Consider the following 13,581-nt stretch of genomic DNA (forward strand, 5'->3'; position numbering starts at 1 on the left):
GTGGTTGTTGAACCAAAATAAATCTTGCAAAGATAACATGTGGCATAAGGAATGTAAATGAAAGCATTTACAGTTTTTGTTCCTCCCAGTTTTAGCAATTCCACTCAAGCTCAGGTATTCACTGAATGCAGGCAACTGCCACAAGTAGAGGTCTCAACTGCCAGCTCAGCCCGGTCCACCGGGTTCCCCTTCCAGGGCAAAGGTCTCCCAACATCTCCACGCCCCCCCCCCCCCCCCCCCCCCGCGGAACAACCCACCCGCATCCTCCATTCTGATTGGCCCTCTCTCCTAGCTCGCCAGCCCTCCCTCATCCAATCGGAATAGCGCCCGTTGAGCTGAGCCGGCCACCGTACAACACCACAAGACCAGCAAAGAGAATCGGCGGTCAGGCCATGCATTTGGGGTTCGTCGGGGCGCAGAGGGTGGTCGCGAGTGGGGCTAGGTTGGTGCTGGGTGGTTTTCGGCGCCGGCGCCCCGGGCCTAGCTCCCACGGTGGCGAGGCGGGGGGTGGAGGGGAGTGGGGAGGGCGCTCGGTCTCCCCACCCCGCAGGCCGCGTGCTTCCTTCCCGCCTCTGCTGGGAGCTGTCGCGGAGCCGCTTTCTGTGCCGTTATTCGCCGCTGACGCAGCGGGAGGAGAGGGGCAGCTGGAGAGGCGAGCTTGGCGGCCTCGCGGGGAGGAAGCCGGCCCGGACCCCCGCTCCTCGCTCACCTTGTGGTGAGGAGCTTAGCACTGGTGCGTGGGAGTCCCGGCGGGAGTTAACAGCGCCCAGCCTCTAGCGGCCTCGCTGCGGATCCCTGCGAACCACCAACCCGACCTCACCGCGCGGGTGCAGCAGATGAACGAATGCTGTGCTGTACAATCAGGGATTTGTAAATCAGTCCACGCCTCAGTGAAGTGCAGAATTGAGAGGAGTTTCAGGCAACATCTCTTTTTGTTTGGTTAAGTTTCACCAGCACAAACAGGATCTGCCCCACAGAAACACTTCTAATTCCTTCCTTCTTTCCTGTGTAGTACCTTTAATTTTTTAATTTTTATTCTTTTTTGGTGCTGGTACTAGGATGTTGAGTTCAGACCTGGGAGTTGCCCTTTAGATTTTTAGAGCAAGGCTGCCACTCTACCACTCGAGCCACAGTTTCACTTCTGGGTTTTTTGCTTGTTAATTGGTATAAGAGTCTCGCAGACTTTCCTGCTTGAGCTGGCTTCGAACCGTGATTCTCAGATGTAAACCCTCTGAATGGCTAGGATTACTGGTATGAGCTTTTAGCGTCGGTTACCATAAACAAATACTGAGGTAAGCCGGAGGCCGGTTGCTCAGGCCTGTAATCCAAGCTCCTCAGGAGGCTGAGACCTGAGGATGCGGTTCAAAGCCAGCCCGTGCAGGAAAGTCCGTGAGACTCTTATCTCCAATTAACCACTAGAACACCGGAAGTGGTGCTGTGGCTCAAGCAATAGAGCGCTCGCCTTGAGCTGAAGAGCTCAGGGACAGTGCACAAGTCCAGAGTTCCAAGTCCCACGACCGACCAAAAAAAAAAAAAAAAAAACCCACAAATACTGAGGTAAAATTTGTATTCTCTACCTGGGCAAAGCTGTAAATTTCGCTTTTGTAATCTGACCTTTCCCAGCCCTTCTCTTTTGAGACTGGATTTGGTTTTCTATCTGCCTTTTGTCTCAAAATAGTGTTGGCACATTTTTTTTTTCCTCCACTTTTTTTTTTTTAACAATATGCTACTTTTATTTCTAGTGTAATTTTTGTGTAGGACTGTAGCAGGTGCACAAGGGTTGTTGGTAGTACCCACCATTTTTTATGCTCATGCTTTTGGCATTGATCTGTCATAGTAGCCAATGTGTATTGTCGTGATAGTAGCAAAAGAGTTAGTAAATGTGAATATGTATTATTCAAAATATCTTTTTAAAGTGGAACTCTATACTCAAAAACTAAAACTTTGTGACATTAGCAATCATTTTCAGGACTCCACAGAATGTTAGCCAAGAGAGATCATTATGAAACCAATAAATGTTAGCTAGATCTGCCTTGTTCCATTACCTACTTCTTGAAGAGTTTTAGTAACAGCATTATTTTTTATTTTCAGTCTAGAACTACAAGTTAAAGGATAGTATGAAACCTGTTGCTGGTGGCTCATTCCTGTAATCCTAGCTTCTCAGGAGGCTGAGATCTGAGGATTGCAGTTCAAAGCCAGCCTAGAAAGTCCATGAGACTCATTTCTAATTAACCCAGAAAACCGGAAGTGTAGCTCAAAGATTGCTAGCTTTGTGTGAATAGACTCAGGTACAGTGTCCAGGGACTGAATTCAAACCCCACAACTGATCCAGAAAAATAGTATGATAGCTAATTATTGCTTACCAACTATAAAAATCAGATTGCATTTTGAAGATGACAAATTCTTGGATTATTGAAAAGTTGTTTTTTTTTTAAATTTTTTTGGGGGTCCAGTCATGGGGCCTGAACTCTGGGCCTGGCGCTGTCCCTCAGCTCTTCAGCTCAAGGCTAGTGTTCTACCACTTGAGCCACAGCACCACTTCCGGCTTTTTTCTTTTTGCTTATGTGGTGCTGAGCAATGGAACCTAGGGCCTTATTCATGCAAGGCAAGCGCTCTACCACTGAGCCACCTCCCTGTCCCTATTGAAAGTTTTTTTTTTTTTTTTTGGGGTCTGGTCGTGGGGCCTGAACTCTGGGCCTGAGCTCTGTCCCTCAGCTCTTCAGCTCAAGGCTAGCGCTCTACCACTTGAGCCACAGCCCCACTTCCGCCTATTGAAAGTTTTTAAGAAAATTTTTCCTCCCTGTAGTTTTCCTGTGGAGTGAAAAACATTTTAAATTAAAAGACTGTTCTGATATGTACAATATTCCTATCCTATATTTTCAAAGGAATAGATATACTTTCAAAGTTCAGGCTATTTAAAACATTGCTTTTTCTTAATAATGACACACCTTTTTTCATGTTGCAGAGATGGTTTAAAGTTGGAAACTGAACTGCTGGATGGAAAAACCAAGATAATATTACCTCTATATGGTATGCTGTGTAACTGGAAATTTAAAATATTGACTTCAAAATTCCTACATAAAATTTATGATATTTAGCAATATTATTTACTTGAAATAAAGTGATATTTAGATACATTGAAAAAGCTGTTTTCCCCACTTCTTCAAATTCATTTTAGCCAAGTAAAGTCAAAAGACATCCGTGCTTTCTGCTGTCAGTTTTCAGATGCATAAAATTTAGCATTATGATAGATTTCATGTGTAATGTGTGTTGGTTCTCGTTTGCTTATGTTCTTGGTTATAAGTTTAAGTGAAACCAGTTAGCATGGCTATTTTTCTCTGCGGGTGAAGTTACAGACTTGTAAAGTTGTCTTGCCAGAGATGGGATTTGCTAAGTATTTGTGACAGAAAACAAAGCAAAAAATGGAAAAATAATGTTTAAGATTGTTAAGAAGGGAAATGGGAGCCAGAGAAATGTAGTATCAACAGATTACACACCCTAGTCCAGATGAAGATTGTTGGAATTGGGATATGGCAGGAAGTGAGTTGGAAAAAAATTAGATGATAGTCGTTCAATAATTGAAATTGAGGTTATGGACAAGTTACAGTTGTGGGTAGTTACAACGTCAAGATAAGAGAAAATCGTTAGGGTGTAGTACACGTCTTAATCGCAGCACTCTAAAGGCAGAGGTAAAGTATTAGGAGTTCTAGGCCAGCTTGGGCTGCATCATGAGACCCTGTCTCAAACAACAATGACAACCACAAAAGTTTATTTTTCCAAGACAGCAGTACATGAAAAAAATAAACAGTTTTTTTTTTTAACAGATGGGAAATAAGAGCAAGATTACAAAATGTCCTTTAAGAACAAAGCACACTGGACACCTTCTAAAGTCAACACAAAATTCTTATATTGGGAGTGAAAAACTTGCAAAAGATGACAGTTGGTTCAGAAACGTCACAGTCAAAAAGTGAAAAGAATAGAATGACAGTTACACCCACTAATGATTTATATAAGCAGTATGAAGATAAAGACTGTCTTCATATCCAAACAGAAGTATCATCTTTAACCCCTAAAGAAGACTGGAAACAACATAAATCCATCTTTAGTAATTAAAGCAGTTTGGTGTGTCTAACACAAGACCAACTACAACAGATTTTGATGAGTAGTATAAACCAAGGAAATGGATCTGTTTCTCTGACTAACAGTGAAAATGATGAGAAAACAAGTAAGATTTTTCTGTTTTGTTGAATATTTTTTCAGTATGTACTTTAGATTTTCTGATTGATTGGCTTTTATATAACTGCCTCTTCAATTTCAATTTAACATCTTTAAAAATTAATTATCAAAAGTAAAATAAAAATGATCTGTTATCTGAAATTTCTTTTGTAGTTATGCCATAGTTTAGATTATTGCTCAAAGTATCCTTAAGAAAACTAGTTTCTGTGTACTCCATTAAATATGTTAATACTAGCAGGGTGCTAGTGATTCACCCCTTTAATCCTAGGTATTCAAGAAGCTGAAATCTGAGGATCATGGTTTGAAGCCAGCTGGGGAAGGAAAGTGTGAGATTCTTATGTCCATTAAACTCAGAAAAAGCCAGAAGTGGCGCTGTGGCTTAAGAGGTAGACTGCTAGCCTTGAGCAAAAAAAGCTTAAGGACAGCACTGGGGCTTGAACTCAGGGCCTCATGCTCTTGCAGCTTTTTTTTGCTGAGGTCTGACACTCTACCACTTGATCCTCACCTGGCTTTTTGATGGATAATTGGCAATAAGAATCTTATGGACTTTTTTGCCTGGGCTGGATTTGAACTGTGATGCTGAGATCTCAGTCTCCAGAGTGACTAGGATTACAGGTGCAAGCCACCAGTGCCTGTCTCTATGGTACCTTTTTGTTTTTTAATATGAGCAATGCTACAATGGACATATTTGTACACAGGTTGCTCTACTTTAGTAAAATGGCAAGACTCCCTCCCTATGGCAATTCATATTTGAGGTTTAGCCATGGGTTCTGGACTCTTTTCCAGAAGAGATATTTCCATCAAGAATACATGAATATTCACTTCTACAGACCCTGCCTACACGTGCCATTTTCAGTCCTTTGAAACCGTGATAAACTATCAGTGTGCCATCTTTTGGATCAATTTCTTTGTGTATTCCATTGAATGTTTCTTTAGAATATCTCCAAGTCTTACCTGTTCATGTTTTTTGTTTATATTACTATAGGGCTTGTCTATATGTAGATATAGACAAGAGATATTACACATTTAGAGATATTTGATAATAATACTTTTTTCCACTTTCTTACTATAGGAAAATAAAGATGGTTTCAGTTTGATTTATATAGTGGAATCTATTGATATTTTAGTAAGTTTTATATTTTCCTCTTAAACTAAAAAAACAATTCTGTTATATAGATTTTTGGGGGTGTATCTCATGCCTCTAAGAAGAGGCAGAAGAATAAACAGGAGGCAGAGATAGGAGGATGGAAGTTTGAGGCCAGGCCAGGCAAAGAAGTTAGTGAGATCCTATCTCTACAAACTAGCTGGACATGGTAATTATATACCTGTAATCCTATCTACACTGGCCACAGAAGTATATTATTTATATATTTAAAGTTATATGCATTTTGCAGTAAGACTTATACATTTAAAAACTTGTGCATGAATTTGGGTGTGCATGGGCTATTGACCAGTGTCTTGAAGTAGATTATTGAACTAGATTATAAGAGTTCAGGTTTTTTAACAGTTCCACTTTGAGGCTACATGAAGTACTGCATTCTTTTTTTTTTTTTTTTGGGGTGCGGTCGTGGGGCCTGAACTCTGGGCCTGGGCGCTGTCCCTCAGCTCTGCAGCTCAAGGCTAGCGCTCTACCACTTAAGCCACAGTGCCACTTCCGGCTTTTTTTTTCTTTTTGCTTATGTGGTGCTGAGGAATCGAACCCAGGGCCTCGAGCATGCAAGGCAAGCACTCTACCACTGAGCCACCTTCCCAGCCCCAGTACTGCATTCTTATAATTGGAATGTTCATGAAATCTCTAATTAAAAAAATTGTTTAGCCATTGTTATTGAGGAATCTTCCTTTTATTTTTACTAGTATCTCTTATATAGTTTATGAAAGTATACAGATCTTTTAGTGTAAAATTTCAAATAGGCTGTCACAGATTCTAAATTCTTTGACAGCTTTCTGTTCTCTGTGCTCTGTGAAATATGTAATATATCCATCACTTTTTTATATCATATTGAAAATTCATATTACCGAGGAGATGTCACCATTTGACAAAAGCTCATGTATCTTGAAAATGAAAATTCTGGTGCTGCTATAGAGATTTCTGATGGGTTGATGAGTTGGTCATATGCAAAGGAATACATTCTCTTGAATCTTAGCAGAGCAATTGTATCATTGTCGACAGAATAGTTATCACTAAGTTGGAGTTGGTCTACGTATTTTATTACTATGTAGCTAGGAGAATCTGTTCCTAATTCTCATTAAGCATTTTCTTCTAATGGCACTTCTTGTGGGTAGGCTTGTTTCTGACATCTTGGGAGAAAATAAGGGCAACATATGTTTAGTACAAGTTACATATATATTTGTTGAAGTTGTAAGAAGGTCTCTGTAATGGATGATTGTGTGAAACACCAGATTCAGGTCTTCCAGAATGTAACTTTAATAAACTGGAGTTTCTTTTTTTTCCTATAAGGTAACAAAAATTCCTGTTGTATACTCTGCTTATTGGTGTGTGTGTGTTTAGTTGCTTGTGACATCGCTGGATTCCTAAAAAGCCTTCAAGGCCTTGGCTTTCTGGAAGCCAAAGGCAGATGGCAATGCATGCTTTCTTTCAGCTGTCCAACAAGAAGCTGAATGTGAGTGGTTTAGAAAGATGAACTCTCAGGCCTCCTAAGTATCACATGTGAAGTCTTGGTGCCTGGACATTTTTATAGCTTGTAGATTCTGGTCCTGTTCAGTTTACCTCATAGACTGTGCTTCTTTGTCAGGCTGAGGAGAGGAATGCCTTGAGTTCTGTTTCTCATCTAGAGTTGGCGTCCTCCCCATCCTCCAGTCACTTCATTTAGTAGCTTCCCATGGGTGTGTTGAAGCTACAGGGTTCCAGCTGCTTTTGTGTGAACCACAGCTTACTTTCCAGATGATTGTCATATACTGACATCTGTGAACTTCTATTACTCCGTTTTTCCCCACTCTGATTTCCTGAGAACTCTCTACCAAACTTGGTTGCATGTTGTAATCGGCTGAGAAGTTGAAACACTGTTGCCTGGATCTCACTTCCAGAATCTGTTTAATTGACTGTAGGTTTGAGCCAAGGGGTAGAATATTGACACTCTTGATTCTGACTGTTTAAGTTTGAGACCCACTGCTTTACCTCTTCAGTGAGATCATATGCCTCCATTTCTCAGTCTCTCCCAACCTCCAAATTCCAGTGACTTCTATGGGCCTGTCTTCTGTGAGATCCAACTTCTTGATCTCACTGTCTAATCAGCTTCTTTATCCCATGTCCTCTTTATTGCTACTGAAAGTGTTGAGCTCCTGCTTTGTGCTAGCCTGGGGTGTGCATCAGAATCACTAGTGAAATAAAAATAATGGAGTTACTTAGGTTCAGACCTGCTTGTTCTCAGAAGTATGCAATGGGAGAGGGAGGCTCTACAAGTAATTCTTGTTTCTTTGTATTGCCTTTCTTCTGTGCAGGCTAATCCCATAATCATGCCCTTCTACTGATTTCCTGCTGTCTGGAATACTTTTCTCAGATCATTTCCTAGCCATAGGTAAGCTCTACTCATTAGGCTTTCCTGCCATTTGTCTGGTAGAGAAATTACAAAGCGGTGTTAATTGAGGCCACTGTAGATCTAGCTTTCTTTCGAGTCCTTACTGTTTTTCATTAATCTAGGAGCGCTTTGTTTCCTCTTTTCCTCTTGCCCTGTGTACACTTGGGAACTTGGGAGCTATATTTGAACTGGAACTTGGGCTTCAGACCACCTTGTTGTACTAGAGTCTTACTCTTAGTAAGTGCTCAGAAACTCACTGAATTAAATCTTATTAGACCATTGCATATTTAACAGATGGCAACTAGTCATTTGGTTGGCAACTATCTTGTAAATCCAACAGTAAGCAATTATCACCTCTCCACAGTCTGTGTAACCACCTGTAGCGCTCCTTTAATGAAGCCCTTATGTGGTAAGCACTAAGGCTCATTCTTCACATAATTCCTGATACTGGCAGAATTTTTATTCTCCTTTTAGCTGTGGGGAAACTGAGGCACTGAGTTAAGTATCTGCCTGAAGCCCCAGGACTAGTAGTGGTGGAGCCAGAAAGAAAAGCCTTACTCAGAATTCTTGTGAACATAGCCCAAGGTTATAACCATTGGGCTGGAGTATCTCCCATGTAGTCGCTGCCATTGTTGGGGGAGGGGTAGATGGGGAGCAGTTTGAGCCATACTATAGGGAAGATGGTAGACTGTGTTTTCTAGCGTTACCTGACTTCATGTTTCAGGTCACCTTACTTACAGCAATGCTTGTGAGACAACAAAAAGTGAAGAATTTGGAAGAAAGAGGAATGTGTATAATTTTTGTGTATCCCTTCCCCCAATAAAGTGACTGTCAGTATTTTAAAATATTCCTTCTCATATTTTTTCATTGCATAACTTGCATTCCAACTGAGAGTGGGTTGTGGTAGCCCCTTTGGTAGTGATTCGATCACCTCCAGAGTAGGCCAATGTGACTAAACCATTTTTTTTTTTTTTTTAATTTAATTTTATTTTATTTGTGAACATACTGTACAGAGGAGTTACAGTTACATGGGCAGGATAATGTGTACATTTCTTACCAAGCATTGCAGCCTCCTCCTTTGTTTATCCTTCACATCCCTTCCCAGCCTCCCCCCTCCCCCCCTAAACCATTTTTTGAGGAACATGTGGAAAATTCTTTTATCTGTACCCAAATGAATTTAATAAGACTCAAAGAAGTAGAGAATGTAAGGAATAGACCTTTTGTTTGTTATTTTGCTTTAGCATGAGTTTTATTTAACAGGAGTTGAATTCAGCTACATACTGGAACGGTACCGAGACAGGAAGTTTTCTGAACCTTCAAATGTTGGGGTAGAACAAAGTGGAAAGCTGCAAGTTAAACTGGCATATTTGAAGTTATATTCTCTCTATTGTCTTTATATTTCCATTCTGAGGCCTTGGATTGTTTTTGTTGATATGTGGAATTTGGTGTTCCAGGTGGCAGACATTTACCATATGTAGTGTCTTTCTACTGACTTTCTGACCTTAGTTAGGGGTGTTCTGCAAGTAATAGACCAGTAATGTTGGCTGATTAAAACTGAGAATGAAATTGTCACAGAGGAGGAATCGTAGAATCTAGGTTTTGTCTGGGTCATGGCTCAACTTTTTCTAAGACATTAAAGTGGTAGTTTAAGTCAAAAGCATAAAAGTTGAATTGGGAGGGGGGATGAAAATGAAAGGTATAGTATAAAGAAGAGATTAAGAATCATTTAAAATTAAAAGAGATGTTAAAACAAGTTTTATTTGGCTCAATACTTCTAGCAAACAGTGATACATTCTCCATAAGGAAATTGAACACTTAAATTCATGTAGTCTTTATTATAATTAACTTCAACATTTCTATATGGCCTATTGTTAAAGCTCCCAATTTGTACATTCCTGTTAATAAAAGGGCATAGACTTTGTATGCTTCACTCTAAGATATATATAATATATATAGTATATATATATATATATATATATAAGATATATATATATTATACTATATATATTATATATATATTCTCCGCTGACCATAGGTTTGGCACCTCTTGCCATCACGTGGTAGCACATAGGAATCACAGTGGTAGGTTTTCCATGAATGTGGGAAATGTAAGTCTGTCACTGACAGATACATACCTGACAGTAGGTCTGCACCTGTTAGGGGAGGTGGGGGAGTGGAGAAGTTTATTATTCCTAGTTGTAGGGTTTCTTATACTGACGCTACTTTTATTATGCCAAATATAAAAATAATAGGTGGTATCAGAGCAATATGGTTTTAGGAAAGAAGCCCTTATTGTTTATGCAGTTGCTATTCTAGTGAGTATATGGTTTGACCTCCTGACCAGCAGCTGGAGAGCCAGCGAGTCATTGTGTCAGCTTGGCCCCAATCTCCTGTGGGTCTTGTGAGAATGAGAATAGATTTTATAAAGCTTTCCTAGAAACATGGATGTGGCAAACAGAGGCAGCATTGGACTAAGTGTTGGTAGCCTTAGCTTTTATCTCATCCTGAAACTATCTTGCAGTTTAAGCGAGTCTCTTAGCCCCTCTTGAGCCTGTTTTCTTGTATATATAGGGAGGGGTTTAGTGTAAATATTCAAAATCATTCCACTCTGATTCGCTGATCTTCTGGATGTTATATCTTGTCTGTCCTTCACTAGATTCCTTAAGCATGTCTTCAGTCTGGGGCATACACTTATGTCCATATGTCTTAGCTCTTAGAATCTATTTCTCTCATTTTACTTTTGTCAGGGTATTTACAATGTTGAAGGACTGAGATGCTGTAATATCGTATTTCTCCTTAGGTGCTGCCATCTAACACATGATGTATTTATTCTAGCCTGGAAATATTTCTTGCTCAAAAGTTTAGGTTCTGTAAAACAAATTAGTGCTGTAATTTATCAGTGTTAAGCCTGAAGTTTGGAGAAATAAATTTTCTGAAAATAGAAGATGCTTATTTGTCTAAATGGCTACAGGAAGAAAAATTATGTTTCAAAATCTATGGGAGGCAATTAATGCAGTGAGAAATTTAAAAAGCAATGAAATAATGGTGGCTATGAGAGTGTTTACATTTGCTGGACAGTGACCATCAGTAATTAAAGAGATTAGAGGATGGTGTCCATTGATATCTCTGGGCTCATTCTAATGTTACGTTAGTTTAATTAACATCATTAGGGCCTTTAGTAAATCATAGGGTCCTTAAAATTAATGCAAGAATGATTTTTCACTTTGAACAGGCTTAGCTGGTATTATATTGATATCCAGACATGTCTAGTGAAGTTAACAGCTATCAATTAAATAATTCAATTTCTTGACAACTGACATGTCAGTCAAGAAAATCTATTACTTTCCTGATCTTGAAGATTTGCTTGTTGAACATGTGATAGGACTATAGTATGCAGTGTTTCTGGTTTCTGAACTTTTTTCTTTTTTTTTGCCAGTTTGGGTTTGAACTCAGGGCCTAGGTGCTGTCCCTGAGCTTCTTTTTTCTTTTTTTTTATTGTAAAGCTACTATACAGAGGGTTACAGTTACATGCGTGAGGTAATGAGTACACTTCCTCTTGAACATTGTTACCCCCTCCATTGTTTTCCCCCTACCATCCCCTCCCTCCCTCCCTTCCCCGAGCTTGTTTTTTTTTTTTTTTTTTTGATTGTGATTAAATGATTTCATAATTTCAAAGTCACAAGTTCATTCTAACTTCCCTGGAGCAAATTGTCTACCACAGTCTGTAATATATAACAGTGTTCACATGTTATATACCATATTTGTGATCATGAGCTTCTTTTTTTAAAAAAATATTTATTTATTATGATATTCTTTTTTTATTGTGAAAATACTGTACAGAGGGGTTATAATTACATGGGCAAGGTAATGAGTACATTTCTTATCAAGCATTGTAGCCTCCTCCTTTGTTTTCCCTTCCCATCCCTCCCATCCTTCCCCCACCCCCCATCTGAGCTTCTTTTGCTCAAGGCCAGCACTCTACCACTTGAACCATAGCATCGCTTTTGCCCTTCTCTTTATATGGTGCTGAGGAATTGATTGCAGGGCTTCATGCATGCTAGGTAAGCACTCTACAACTAAGCCACATTCCTAGCCCCTGCATATTCGTAAATATTATTCTTTTTGAATTGACAAAGCTAATCTAGGAAGATGTGAGGTTTAGAGACTGGACTAAATTCAGATTAATTATGACAAAGGCAAAATTAGCCTCAGGTGCAGTGTTTTTCTACCTTTCATAACTCTTCTCTGTTCTAGACCTGCTTTTTTACCATGAGATATTTGGAAGCCTGTTTTTACAAAGATGAATACACTTCCCGGGGGACGGGGGGGGGGGGGGGAATGTAGAGACATAACCAAAAAATGGCTGCAATGATTTAGATAGTCAAGGAATGGCTGCATTGATTCAGGGAGACGGATATTTGGGAGCTCTCTACCTACTTACCTCCATTAACAATAGTTGATGGGAATTTTAGCAACACAGGCAGGCTAGTTAGGAACATATTTTAGATTTTGGAGTAAAGAGGGCTTCTTTATCATGTAGGTTTGACCAGTCCTACTTAGGTGAAGGCAATCATCTCCAGGATTATTTGTGTATATTATTTGTTGTTTTCTCATGAGAAAGGGCGTATTTTCAAAATGAATAGAAGTTCTAGGTATTAGGCATGATGCGGAAGAGAATGAGATTTTGATTTTGTGTGATCAAGCCCTTCTAAATGATGGGTGTCAGCATTGATTTTTATATATGAACCACCAGATGGCAACAGAAAAAGTGTTTATATAGAATACAATCTATGTTTTCCATAGCTAATTTTTCCTTACATGACACAACCTCTCAGTATACTTAGGGCATATATAAAATTTTTTGACTAAGTGCACAATGTAAGATTACAATTAGGAAATACAAAAGTAGTATGGTGTCACTACAAACAAAAAGGTTTTACTTATGGGAGAGCATGTATAAACTATTTCCAAAGGGAGTAGTGAGGCATGCAACTTCATCACTTATATTATTGTATAGTCATGCTTCTATGTGTACATGTTTAAAATTCAGCTTTTATAGTAAGCTATGGTGATTTGCAAAACATTAAAAGAAAACATGACTCTTACCTCAAAATATTTTATATTACACTTAAAAGGAGTTACATGAGTTTGCAAACATTGAGCATGTTTATGTATTTTCTAGCCAAGTGTGTTTTTGCAGAATTATGTATGTAGAATTTGTTTTTGTTTGTTTTTTCCCCCTTATAGGCATTGCCTCCCCTGCTGCCTTTAAGTGTGCATCTTGGCTTTTCTGAATTCTTTCTTAGCTAAGTCTTTTACTAGTGGCAAGCTAGAAACTCAGTCTAAATTCCTTGGAGGATTTAATTGGAAAGGTGTGTGTGTATGTGTGTGTGTGTGTGTGTGTGTGTGTGTGTGTTACAGTATATTAGTGGAGGGATACCTTGAAACTTAGGGTGGGTTTGGGATTTAGCTCTGTCTCAGGTGAGCCCAGGAATGAGTCGTGTGCTGAAATGTGTGAGACCCTTAGTTTGATTCTCAGCAGCACTACCACCATCAATCCCTCAGGTGTTGTCCTCTTTGTCATCATCTGTTTGCTGATGTTTCTGTTTGGTGTTATTCTGGAGTTATGGGGAAAAAAATTGCTTTTTGGTTGAAACCCAGCTGTTGCTAATCTTTGTATTCCTGTAGCTTCAGAATCTCCACAATTGACTGAAAACTTTCATCCTGAGTCCACAATTTTGTGAAGTGATCAAGTTTATATTTAAAAATTATCATCCTAAGAGAAGTGGAAACATTTTCTGTTGTAAAA

General features: G+C 39.4%; 1 pseudogene; it reads left to right on the top strand.

Moving 5' to 3' along the window:
• Window positions 1–317: 317 nt before the first annotated feature.
• LOC122108063 overlaps window positions 318–13,581 on the top strand; it is a 28,725-nt pseudogene continuing 15,461 nt past the window's right edge.

The sequence above is a fragment of the Dipodomys spectabilis genome, unplaced genomic scaffold (genome assembly GCF_019054845.1).
Source record: "Dipodomys spectabilis isolate Male_0828 unplaced genomic scaffold, ASM1905484v1 ptg000054l, whole genome shotgun sequence".
Taxonomy (NCBI): Eukaryota; Metazoa; Chordata; class Mammalia; order Rodentia; family Heteromyidae; genus Dipodomys; species Dipodomys spectabilis.